The 12,257-nt window shown below is 45.9% G+C and overlaps 1 protein-coding gene across 8 annotated transcripts in view; it reads left to right on the forward strand.

The window, feature by feature from the left end:
• Positions 1-1,113: 1,113 nt before the first annotated feature.
• The window catches only part of LOC129712570 (WD repeat-containing protein 72-like), a 140,476-nt gene continuing 129,332 nt past the window's right edge, over positions 1,114-12,257 (forward strand). For 2 of the 8 annotated variants that reach the window (XM_055661081.1, XM_055661084.1), the window contains exon 1: positions 8,768-8,894. The gene's annotated coding sequence lies outside the window, so the exon portion shown is untranslated. Of the gene's footprint in view, positions 1,672-7,476; positions 7,714-8,767; positions 8,895-12,257 lie in introns of those variants that run through there. The other 6 variants (XM_055661085.1, XM_055661086.1, XM_055661079.1 and 3 more) reach the window with 5 other exon arrangements.

Below are 12,257 nucleotides of genomic sequence, written 5' to 3' on the forward strand. Positions count from 1 at the left end.
CTCCCTCTGTTGCTTTCGTATCCAAATGCACTGTCTGAAAGCAGCCCCAGTAAGGAAGTTAATGATTCCGCTTTTTGTAGGCTAATTCTATGAAAATTACCACTGTGAAAGGTTTTTAATAGAATTTGAGTAATGACTCCGACTCGACTGGCGTTTAAAGGCGTTGTGAAAGAGACGTTGCTGTACGTCAGTGGACAAAACCACATCTGCAAGACTTACATTAATAGATAACTGACCTACTGAACTTTGCCAAAATGTGTCCACCTGCTTTTTCCAACTCCTTGTCATTACCAAGGTGATTGTATTAAGTTCAGGATTCAGATTTGTGATGTTGACCAGTTCCATGTTAGTGATTTTCATTTTGAAGAAACATATAGAAACACACATACAAGAAACATCAAGTCAAGAGAGTTTATTGTCATGTGTCCCAGATAGGACAATGAAATTCTTGCTTTGCTTCAGCACAACAGAACATAGTAGGCATGACTACAGAACAGATCAGTGTGTCCATATACCATTATATAAATATATACACACATGAATAAATAAACTGATAAAGTGCAAATAAGCAGATAATGGGCTATTAATGTTCAGAGTTTTGTCCGAGCCAGGTTTAATAGCCTGATGGCTGTGGGGAAGTAGCTATTCCTGAACCTGGTTGTTGCAGTCTTCAGGCTCCTGTACCTTCTACCTGAAGGTAGCGTGGAGATGAGTGTGTGGCCAGGATGGTGTGGGTCCTTGATGATGCTGCCAGCCTATTCCTTTTTTCCAGAGATGCTGTCTGATCCATTGAGTTACTCCAGCTGTAGGTTTAAGTTTAGGTCCAGCCCCCTCCCCTCCCCTCCTCCATCTGATGAAGGGTCCTGACTTGAAATGTCTTCAGTCCATTCCCTCCACAGATGCTATCCGACCTGTTAAGTTCCTCCAGCACTTTGTGTTTCGCTCAAGATTCCATCATCTGCAGTTCCTTTGTCACCATTATGACCTTCCAGTGTTTGTGAGCCAGAATCTTTCCAGGAAAGAGTTGGGCAGCTTTAAGAGGAATATCTATATATGTAAAAATAACTTGTGGGGGGAATTGCAAATGTAATGGTAAAACTGTTATGCTCCACTCCTGCTATCACTAAACCCACACATGATCTTTAGTTTCAACCATAACTGCAGCCTGTATTTCTTCACTTATCAGTCAGTATCAGTCTCCAGGCTGTCCCGCTGAGTTACTCCAGCATTTTTTTAATCTGTCTTCGGTTTAAACCAGCATCTGCAGTTCCTTCCTACACAGCGTTCACGAGGTGTTGCTGTTAATCTGGTTAAAACTAACCCAGTGTTTTCACACCTCTGCCTTTCCTTGTTTAGCTTACAGCAAATGTTTGATAGAAATGCCTGTCCTACCCTGAAGGAGAGCACCTGAGGCGGTGTGGTGAATTCTCCGAGCCCTTGCGCAAATTTAAATCGATGAGCGGGTAGTAGATGATTACACAGGACGAGAGGTGTTGGGAAATCTTCAGAATTTAAACAGGAGTCGGGACTCGCTGAGGGAGGGCACGTTCAGGCAGAAGAACTGAGAGAGTCGGGGCAGCGGTTGTGCAAGGGTCGTTGGCCTGCTGGCTGCCGTGGAAGTGTGGTCTCTCCTGCCGATTCTGACAGACTCACGAAAGGCCTTCTCTACAGGTGAGTTGCCACAGGTGAATCTTTGCCAATAGCCTAAAGGTGAGCCCCACAGTTGAGTCCCCACATATATTCCACAGGTGAGTCGCATCAGTCAGTCGCCATAGGTGAGTCCACCCGTGTGTCCTTCAAGTTAATCCCCACACAGTAGTCCCTATGTGTGTGTCACAGTGTGTGCCTCCACAGTGCTAATTGGTTTGGTTAGTTGTAAAATTGTCCCTAGTGTGTGTAGGATTGTGTACGTTGGTCGGCATGGACTAGGTGGGCCGAAGGGCCTGTTTCCGCCCAGTTTCTCTAATTTCTAACTTTGTAGAGGTGCATGTTATCAGAACTGAACAAGGAGGAGGACACAAATGCAGGCTCAGACACAGGGCAGATCAGTCTTCAGAGTTTAATCGGTCCAAGTCGGTACACAGGTAAGCAAAACAGAGGCAACAGTACAATCTAGGAGCAGGCAAAAAACAGAGGTCAAAAAACAGGCAATGGTCGAGGTCACAAGATTTCTAGAGCTGGAACGAGGTGATACCAAGTAGCATACACGACGAACTGGCAATGAGAACTAAAACACAAAGGGCTTAAATACAGACTAGCAGGGGATAACGAGACACAGGTGAAACACATCAGGGCGGGGCCAATAATCACATGAGGGTAAACGACCTGACAGGAAATGGGACCTGAAACAAGAGGAGATGCGAGACACCAAAATAAAACAAGAATGCACACTCTAATACTAAAAAACAATAAGAAACAGAAACTAGATCAAACCCGAGACCTGACACATGTACACTATACTGGCATCTACTGTCACAAAATATTACTGCCTCTAATTATGTGGGACCAGAAATACATCAAAATGTACATTCAGGCCACAATCCTGCACTTATCCTAAATAGACTAAAGGTACATGGACAGGACAGAACAGGTTTAGGGGGATTTGGGCCAAACGCGGGCAGGTGGCAGTAGTGTAGACGGGACATGTTGGCCGGTGTGGGCATGTTGGGCCAAAGGGCCTGTTTCCACGCTGTATCACTCTATGTCTATGACCCTACGACTCGATGACTTGAAGCCTGATTATCCAAGTCGGGTGAGTGATGTACAATTTTGGGATGGAGCGACTAAGTTAAGTTTCATCTGAAATTCTGAAGAAAAATACCTCTGGCACTCTCAAACATTAGTTTTGTCAGAAAACTGTTAAACGGACCATGGAAAGTTAAAGAGCACGTTGACATTTTTACGACCTTCCTTAAGTTTGCATCAGTGCCTAGGCCTGTGCCCTGACTGGCTGTTCACAGGGAGAGCAGGCCGGTTAATTGAGGGCCCAAAGGCCTTTATGCTCCATTCATTTAATAGTTTGGCTCGATTGAGTGTCTTGCTTCAGAGAGCAGGTCGACAATATTGGGTTGAGATGGGAGTGGAGAGTTGGCCAGGTGGGTGAGGATGGCGGGTTTAATTCTCTGGGACATTGCTGAACTAAATGAAGTATTGCCTTCAACCTGACCCCTTCAAGGTCATGTTTACTGATACCGGCTCTTTATTCAGTAAGGGCTGCAAGTTCCCGGCTGTACCTTCAATAAAGCACTGGTTCTCACAACCAGAAGTCACATTTCTCTCCTTTTTAGTTTAGTTTTGATTAGTTTAGGTATACAGCGTGCAAACAGGCCCTTCAGCCCACCGAGTCCGCGCCGACCAGCGATCCCTGCACATTAACACGATCCTACCAACATTAGGAGCAATTTACACATACACCAAGCCAATTAACCTGCAAACCTGTACGTCTTTGATGTGTGGGAGCAAACTGAAGATCACGCAGGTTACGGGGAGAACGTACAAACTCCGTACAACAGCGCCCGTAGTCGGGATCAAACCCGGGTCTCCGGTGCTGCAAGCATTGTAAGGCAGCAACTCTACCGCTGCGCCACCGTGCCGATCCTATAATAAACAATTCTCATTGTTGGGTGAAAAATGTAGGCTGTCAGCGTAGTATTTTCCTGGCTGTTGGAGGGAACAGAAATACACAGCCTGCAATCCCCACAGTGTCTGGTGGGACCCAGAAACAAAAGTGCAGATTGTTAGCCTGAGGCACATTACATCTCATTCACTGCATCCATGAAGCTAACCCTCACTTCAATCGCCTTGCCTTGTCTGGGAACGTTTCGGAGCGCTGGGACTATTTCACCTGCTTCCAGTTGTGTTGAGGTAAATGTCACCTGCAGACCGACTACAGGTTGTATAAAATAAAATGAACAGGTGCAATTAGCAGTAAAAATAAAGACAAGATCTCAGCAAGGTGGAGGTGGAATTACTACGAGTCTCAACGTCATACAGCACGGAAACAGGCTCTTCAGCCCAACCCGACCTTGCTGATTAAAATGCACATTCTTGATTAGTACGGGTGTCAGGGGTCATGGGGCAAAGGCAGGAGAATGGGGTTGAAAGGGAAAGATAGATCAGCCATGATTAAATGGCGGAGTAGACTTGATGGGCCAAATGGCCCAATGCAGCTCCTACATCCATGAACAAACAGATCTAAGGAATAGATGCTTCCCGATAATTGTATCTACTGAAATTCAAATCCACACATGCACTGATACCTGTCCAGGGACTATCTTTAATGTGTGTTATATGTAGCGCCTGCTTTTGTGCTATTCCCCTTTGACATCTCCCTTCTGTTTTGCATACACTGTTTCTTGTTTTGAGTGTAAAAAGTTGTATGTATGCACTGAGTACGAGCAATAAAACCACGACAGCGGTTCATCAGGAAGGCTTCACAGCACTTCATTACAGATCAGTTTTCACAAAAATGTATAGTGACAATAAATTGCCTATTTCCTATCTATTCTATCTAGATGCTGCTGCACCCGCTGAGTTTCTCCAGCATTTTGTGTGTACCATCGATTTTCCAGCATCTGCAGTTCCTTCTTAAACACCTATTAAATCTTTGCCCTATCATCTTGCTCACGTAATATGGTTGAGTTTAGCTTGATTGTACTGTATTTATGTACAGTTATCTGATTTGAAAGGATAGTAAGCAAAGCAAAGCTTTTCACTGTACCTCGGTACACATGACAACAATAAACATAAACTTAAACCTACAACCAACATCCATGCGTGGAAATGGAGAACTAGTAATATCCTACACTCCGGGAGGAAACTGAAGATCTCGGAGAAAACCCACGCTGGTCACGGGGAAAACGTGCAAACTCCGTACAGACAGCAGCTGTAGGCAGGATCTAACCCAGGTCTCCGCCGCCGTAAGGCAGCAGCTCTACCGCTGCACCACCGTGCTGCCCCCGTGAGTTGGTGCTCAATTTTACCTAAGCCAAACATTTGGTCGTGTTTATTGACACGTGTACCGAGGTACAGTGTCAATCTCTTGTTGCGCGCTAACCAGTCAGCAGAAAGACAATACATGATTACAATCGAGCCGTCCACAGTGTAAAGATACATGATAAGGGAATAACGTTTAGTGCAAGGTAAAGCCAGCAAAAAGTCCGATCAAGGATAGTCCGAGGGTCACCAATGAGGTAGATAGTAGTTCAACAATGTGTTTGTGGCCCTGAGTTCTTCAGACTGGAAGAGTCTCGACCCGAAACGTCACCCATTCCTTCTCTCCAGAGATGCTGCCTGTCCCGCTGAGTTACTCCAGCACATTGTGTTATTGGAGTTATTGCCACATTTTGCTTTGATATATTCTGGAAGTGAAGAAAGCAAGGAGTGCTCCTCGATGTTAAAAATCTATTTCACTTGTTCATGCCATGTGGCTTTGAAGTGGTGTTTCATCTTGCTGGTGGGCTGGAGAGGGGTGGGGGGAACGATGGTCCTAGTAGCGGCATTTCTCCTTGTGCTGCCAATACCTCTGAAGCACGAGGCTCGTGATCGCTACACTGGATAGTGGACGATGAAAGATGTCCGTCGGGTCAGACGTCCGCTTGTTTGGGTCGACAGGATAGCAGTGTACCTGAAAGAACCTCGGGTTTAAAACCTGAAAACAGAGAGGCTGAGGCAACGGGGAAACCTTTGAGGCTGAAATCTGCCCCATTAAAAATTAATCCTCACCTTATTAGTGGTTTTGCCCTTTGTTCTCCCCTCCTAGTCCTTTATCGATTCGGAATTATCATCAGGAATGCTGCCGCTCAGAGAATTATGTGGAGAAAATTGTGATTCTGCAGATGGTGGGCCCTAAATAAAAGAAAGACCTGCAATATTGATCAAAAAGAAACACATCTAGTCCTAGTCTGTGAATTAACTGCTTCTGCGATCCCTTCTCTTTCTCCACAGAACAGGGACAGGCCATTCGGCCCACAATGTCCATGCTGAACACTAGACCAAGTTAATCTCATCTGATTATTATCACCTGTAATGAAGTACAGTGAAACGCTGTGATCGATAATTGGCATTGACTTGATAGGCTGGAGGGTCTGTTTCCCTGCTGTATCTTTTAAATTAAAAATTAAAAACTAAAACGATGTGCTTATCCAAAAGCCCCGTAATCTAACAGATCTGCCTCCACCGCCATCTTTGGCAGCCCAGGCCAGCCACCCACCACCCCCTGTGTAAAGGACTTGCCCTGCACATGTCCCTGAACCTTTGCCCATTTCAATTTAACGTTATGCCCTTTAGTTTAGTTTAGTTTAAAGATACAACACGGAAACAGGCCCTTTGGCCCATCGAATCCGCGCTGACCGCACACTAGTACTATCCTACACACTGGGGACAATTTACAATTTTTACCGAAGCCAATCAACCTACAAACCTGTACGTGTTTGGAGTGTGGGAGGAAACCGGAGCACCTGGAGAAAACCCACGTGGTCACGGGGAGAATGTTCAAGTTCCGTACAGACAGCACCCGTAGTCAGGATCGAACCCGGGTCTCTGGCGCTGTGAGGAAGCAACTCTACCGCTGCGCCACCGTGCCGCACTAGGATAGGAATGGTTTAGAGCCAAATGAAGCAAGTGTGACTAGCCTGTTGTGCCAACTTGGTCGGCAAGGACAAGACGGGCTGAAAGGCCTGTTTCCATGCCTTACAGCTCTCTGACCCCATAAAACCAACCAATTTGACAATGTGAGCTTGAAGGAACACCTGGAGTTATTGTACAGTTTACTTTGAGGTTTTCTGGAAGTGAAGAAAGCAAGGAGTGCTCCTCGCTGTCAAAAGTGATCCTAGCTCTCTGGCGCTGTAGCCCTGACCCACGGTACGAGTTAATTCCAAGAGTTCTCCCGAGTTTGCCCTGATTCGAACTCGGAGATTTACAGTAATGGCCGCTCGCCGGTACTCGGGGCTCTCGTGGACATTTTTCAACATGTTGAAAAATCTTCCTGTGCTTCACGAGTCTTCCCGAGTACCTGCCGTTAGCATTACGAGCCGCTAAGAGACGTCCCCGAGCTCTGACGTACCCGCTACGTTCATTCTCCGTGCTAACCACGAGTTTGATTTTTTAAATTTGATTTCGGGAGAGCTCTTGGAATGAACTCGTACTGTGGGACAGGGAACTCTACCACTGCGCCAATATGTTGTTCCTTTGATGGCCCACCCTATCTGAGGGTTTTAATCCTCCCCCATATCTCAGAAGGGAAGATACGGAATCCAACTGCAGCAGCGCACTGGCTTGTTCAACTTGGGCCAGATTTGAGTGTTCGTTACTTTATCTCACTTAGTTTCTATTGTTGTTTTTGAAGCACTGGATGTTTTTGGTGCAAACATGTTTTCTAATGCATTGCCAGGGAAATGCTTGGCTCAAATAAAAAGAGAGAAAAAGAAAAGATATCACTGCCCGTGTCACCGTGAAAGCACCTTGAACAGTTCGCCTTGTTTTGCCTGTCACTGAAGCAATAACAGTGGGGAGCTCTGAAGAACGGTCTTGACCCGAACTGTCACCCATTCTTTCTCTCCGGAGATGCTGCCTGTCCCGCTGAGTTACTCCAGCTTTTTGTGTCTATCTTCCATTGCGTTGTAAGCTACCAAAGTGGAATACAAAGTGTTATTCCTCCAGTTTGCGTTTGGCCTTACTCTGGCATTGGAGAAGGCATCTGCCCTGAACAGAAAGGTCAGTGTGGGGAATGAGAATTCTGCCCTGGGCCTCAGGAGCTTAGCGAATGGGGAACAAAATTACCCATTGGCACAAGGATCTGATGGTATTTAGCGATTGGGTTTAAGGTAAAATTCCTTAAATGGGAGCACAAAAAATACAAAGGAAATTTTGGCCTCGTCTCCACAAATGCCAGACATCTGACAGTCTTTCGTATTCAGAAGTCTTTGTTCAGTGCAGTAATACAGAGGTTTGTAGCAGGTGAAGTCAGTAAAACATTGCCTCTGGTATTACAGGAGTGAAGTCAACTGTGTAATAATAATTGCATTCACAACGTACAAACACAATCTTGGCTACTTGTAAAACTCTTGCATCAATAGCTGACTACTATATTTCTCAGCTACTGTCAATATTTATCTAAAATATCTCTTCAGGCAATGATCAGCTTGGGAGAAAGTAATGGCTCTTCGCCTCAGTCGATGTCTGGAGTTTCTAATGGTAAAACCATCCACTAGGTTGATAATGTTGTAAGCTACGGAGAGGGAGTTAGACTTAACCTGTGATAGACACAAAAAGCTGGAGTAACTCAGCGGGTTAGAACCTTGTTCAGGGTCTCGACCCGAAACGTCACCTATTTCTTTTCTCCAGAGAAGCTGTCTGACTGGCCCGCTGAGTTACTCCACTGAAGAAGGGTCTGAAGAAGGGTTTCGGTCGAAGGGAAACGTCGCCTATTTCCTTCGCTCCATAGATGCTGCTGCACCCGCTGAGTTTCTCCAGCAATTTTATGTACCTTCGATCTTCCAGCATCTGCAGTTCCTTCTTGAACACGAGTTACTCCAGCTTTTGGAGTCTTCGGTTTAAACCAGCATCTGCAGATCCTGCACATGGACCCAACCCGTGATGCAGCCAAAGGCTTTCCAGGGGAGTACAGTTGACAGAGAGGGTCCGACAGGGGAGAATTGGTCCTGAGGTCGGGTGCACTCTAAGAAGACTTGCCTTCAGCAGAACGGGCGGCGAGCTTCCTCGGCAGAGTAGAACCAGCCTTGGGCAGCTCCCACTCAGTGGATCCGAGCAACTCTTGTTCCGCCTTTGATTGCCGAGGAGCTTGGAGAGGTTTTAAAGACACAGTGCGTTCACTCCCACTGCCAGCTCTACTCGGGCACGTCGCTTGCAGTCAGCTCCAGTGCGGGGAAAAAAACGTGAGTTTTTGATCCAGAACTTTGGATCAAAATGATTTTATTTAACCTCCATTCCCCGAAACTAGAGATGGATTCTATTGAGTTTTAAAATGCGCAGTAAATTACTTATGCGTTCCTGGAGACTGTTGGGTGCCTGTTATACAGTGATACGAAGTTCTGTCTAACTGAAAGACCGTAGAAAATTCCCTTACGAAGCCCTGTGCAACTTTGCCGGTTTGTTGGAGATACAAGGGTCTGCAGATGCTAGAATCGTGCACAAAAAGACAAGTGCTGGAGGAACTCAGCAGGTCAGGCAGCATCTGTGGAGGTGTTGTAGGGAGTGCAATAGTTCCTTGAAAGTGGCGTAGCAGGTAGATAGGATTTTCACAAAGGGTTTTGGTACTTTGGTCTTCATCAGTCAGAGTATTGAGAATAGTTGCGAGGTCATGTTGCAGTTATATAGCACGCTGGTGAGGCCACATTTAGAGGATTGTGTTCAGTTTTGGGCACCGTGTTATAGGAAAGATGTTGTCAAGCTGGAAAGGGTGCAGAGAAGATTTAGCAGATTTACATGCATCTTACCAGGACTCGAGGGCATGAGGGAGAAGCTGCGTAGGCTAGGACTCTATTCCTTGGAGCGCTGGAGAATGAGGGTTGAACTTAAGGAAGTGTACCAATCATGAGAGGAATGTATCGGGTAGATGCAGAGTCTCTTTCCCAGAGTAGGGAACTCAAGAACCGGAGGACATGTTTAAGGTGAGAGGAGAAAGATTTAATGGGAACCTGAGGGGTAACCTTTTAACACAAAGGGTGGTGGGTATTTGGAATGACCTGCCGGAGGAGGTAGTTGAGGCAGGAACTATCGCAACATTTAAGAAACATTTAGACAGGTACATGGATAGGATAGGTTTAGAGGGATACGGGCCAAACGCAGGCAGGTGGGACTAGTGTAGATGGGACATGTTGGTCGGAGTGGGCAAGTTGGGGTGATGGGTCTGTTTCCATGCAGTGTGACTCTAAATGGCCAGATGACATTTCAGGCTGGGACAGCTCATCAGGCTGAACCCAAAACATGGTCTGTCCATTCCCTCCACAGATGCTGCCTCGTCCGTTGAGTTCCTCCAGCACTTTGCTTATTGTCTATTTGTTATTCTGGGAGTAGCTGTGTACTTTTATTTCCTGAACAAATGGTGAAAGACAGGAAAGCACAGGTAAAACTTCCAGGATTGTAATGTGTTAAAAATGAACGTGCTCCTCTGATGGTTTTGTGAGCATTCCTTGTGTGGTTATTGAGTGAAGTTCCAAAGCAGATCAGCAAGGCTGATAAATGTCAAGGTCATATATGCAATGACATTGTTCATTTCCCCATTGGGGAGGATGGCGGAGGCACTACTCCGCAGCACCAGAGGCCCTAGAATAGTGAAGGGCTTGGATAGAGTGGATGTGGAGTGGATGTTTCCACTAGTGGGAGAGTCTAGGACCAGAGGTCATAGCCTCAGAATTAAAGAACGTTCTTTTCGGAAGGAGATGAGGAGACAGTTCCTTAGTCAGAGGGTGGTGAATCTGTGGAATTATTTGCCGCAGAAGTCGGTGGAGGCCATCAGTGGATATTTTTAAGGCAGAGATAGATAGATTCTTGATTAGTACAGGTGTCAAGGGTTATGGGGGGGATGGCAAGAGAATGGGGTTTGGAGGGAGAGATAGATCAGCCTTGATTGAATGGCGGAGTAGACTTGATGGGTCGAATGACCTAATTCTACTCCTATCACTTATGACCTTATGACCCAGGTTTGATCGTGACCGGGTGCTATCTGTGTGGGGTTTGCACGTTCTCCCTGTGACTGTGTGGGTTTCCCACGGGTGCTCCAATTTCCTCCCACATCCAAAAGATGGTTGTGGGTTTGTAGGTTAATTGGCCCTCTGTAAATTGCCCCTGGTGTGTAGGGAGTGGATGTGAAAGTGGGATAGCATAGAACTAGTGTGAATTGGTGACTGATGCTCGGTGTGGGCCGAAGGGCCTGGTTCTCTGCTGTATCTTTCAATCCAAATATGGATGGAGTCTTTCATTTGTGACCTTAGCTCTTGGCTCCTCCAGCCCTCTCATGTACATGGTTAACAAAAACCCAGTGAGTGACTTTGAGGAAGAGCAGTAGTATTATTCCTTGTACCTTGGCCAGTACTCACTGCAATCAACATCAAAAACAGAAAATGCTGGAAACATATAATAGGTCAAACAAAATCTGGCTAGTGAAAGTCTTTCATGCTGATGGGAGTAATATAAATCAAACTTTTGTGGCTCAGGTCATCGATCAACACATTAGATCCAATGAAGTAATTCTGGAGTGCAGCTCCCATTGCAACATGGCCAAACCACCAGCCAATTTGTGCAAAGCAACAGCAGTGTGATGGAGATCGTAATTGCTCGAGGATAGATATTTGCAAGGACTGTGATGATAACTCAGAATCAGAAGGGTAGGGGAGAGCGAAAGGGGTGGGATGGGGTGAACAGCATCAGTTCATCGTAAATGATAGGAGTATAAGGTCATTAAAAAATAGTAGAATTAGGCCATCGAGTCCACTCCGCCATTCAATCATGGCTGATCTATCTCTCCCTCCTAACCCCATTCTCCTGCCTTCGGGATCGAACCCAGGTCTCCGGCGCTGCAAGCACTGATAGGTCGTAACTCTACCACTGCGCCACCATGCCGCCCGAGTTATTTTCATGCATTTTACGGCAATAATGCAAAATGCAGTTCCATCTCCTGAACTTTTGATCTTCCAGAAAGCTGAATGATAGCCATGTTTGAAATATGTGTTCCTTTCCCATGTTTTTTTTTTCTTGCAAGGATAAAAAGCAACTAAAAATATAAGCATATACATCAGAATTTTTCAGACAAGGTCAAGTTACTTTCAGAAATATGTGGTGTTATTGTTTCATATTCATTGTAGATGATGAATGGGGCTTTCCGTAATGAAGTAGACAAATTGTAAAGCCATTCAGATAGATTGATGGGTGTGCTCAATTGTAAATGAACAATTGCTACAGCTTTTATGTTTTCTGCAGTTGAAAAATCAAATCTTGTTGCTAATCGCAGGAACTTTGGTTTCTTCGTCTGACTTTGGGTGTTAGATGTTTAACTCTGTTGAAAACATCTCCATGTTGTGCTGGCAAGTTGCAGCCGAGACTTGGCGTGGAAACTGGGAGTTTGTAAAGAACACAATGGCTGCACGGTTGCGGAGCGGTAGAGTTGCTGCCTCGCGGCGCCAGTGACCCGGGTTCGATCCTGACTACGGGTGATGTCTGTACGGAGTATGCACGTTCTCCCCGTGACCTGCGTGGGTTTTCTCCGGGATCTCCGGTTTCCTCCCACACTCCACAAAGAC

This window comes from Leucoraja erinacea, chromosome 33, assembly GCF_028641065.1.
Source record: "Leucoraja erinacea ecotype New England chromosome 33, Leri_hhj_1, whole genome shotgun sequence".
Taxonomy (NCBI): domain Eukaryota; kingdom Metazoa; phylum Chordata; class Chondrichthyes; order Rajiformes; family Rajidae; genus Leucoraja; species Leucoraja erinaceus.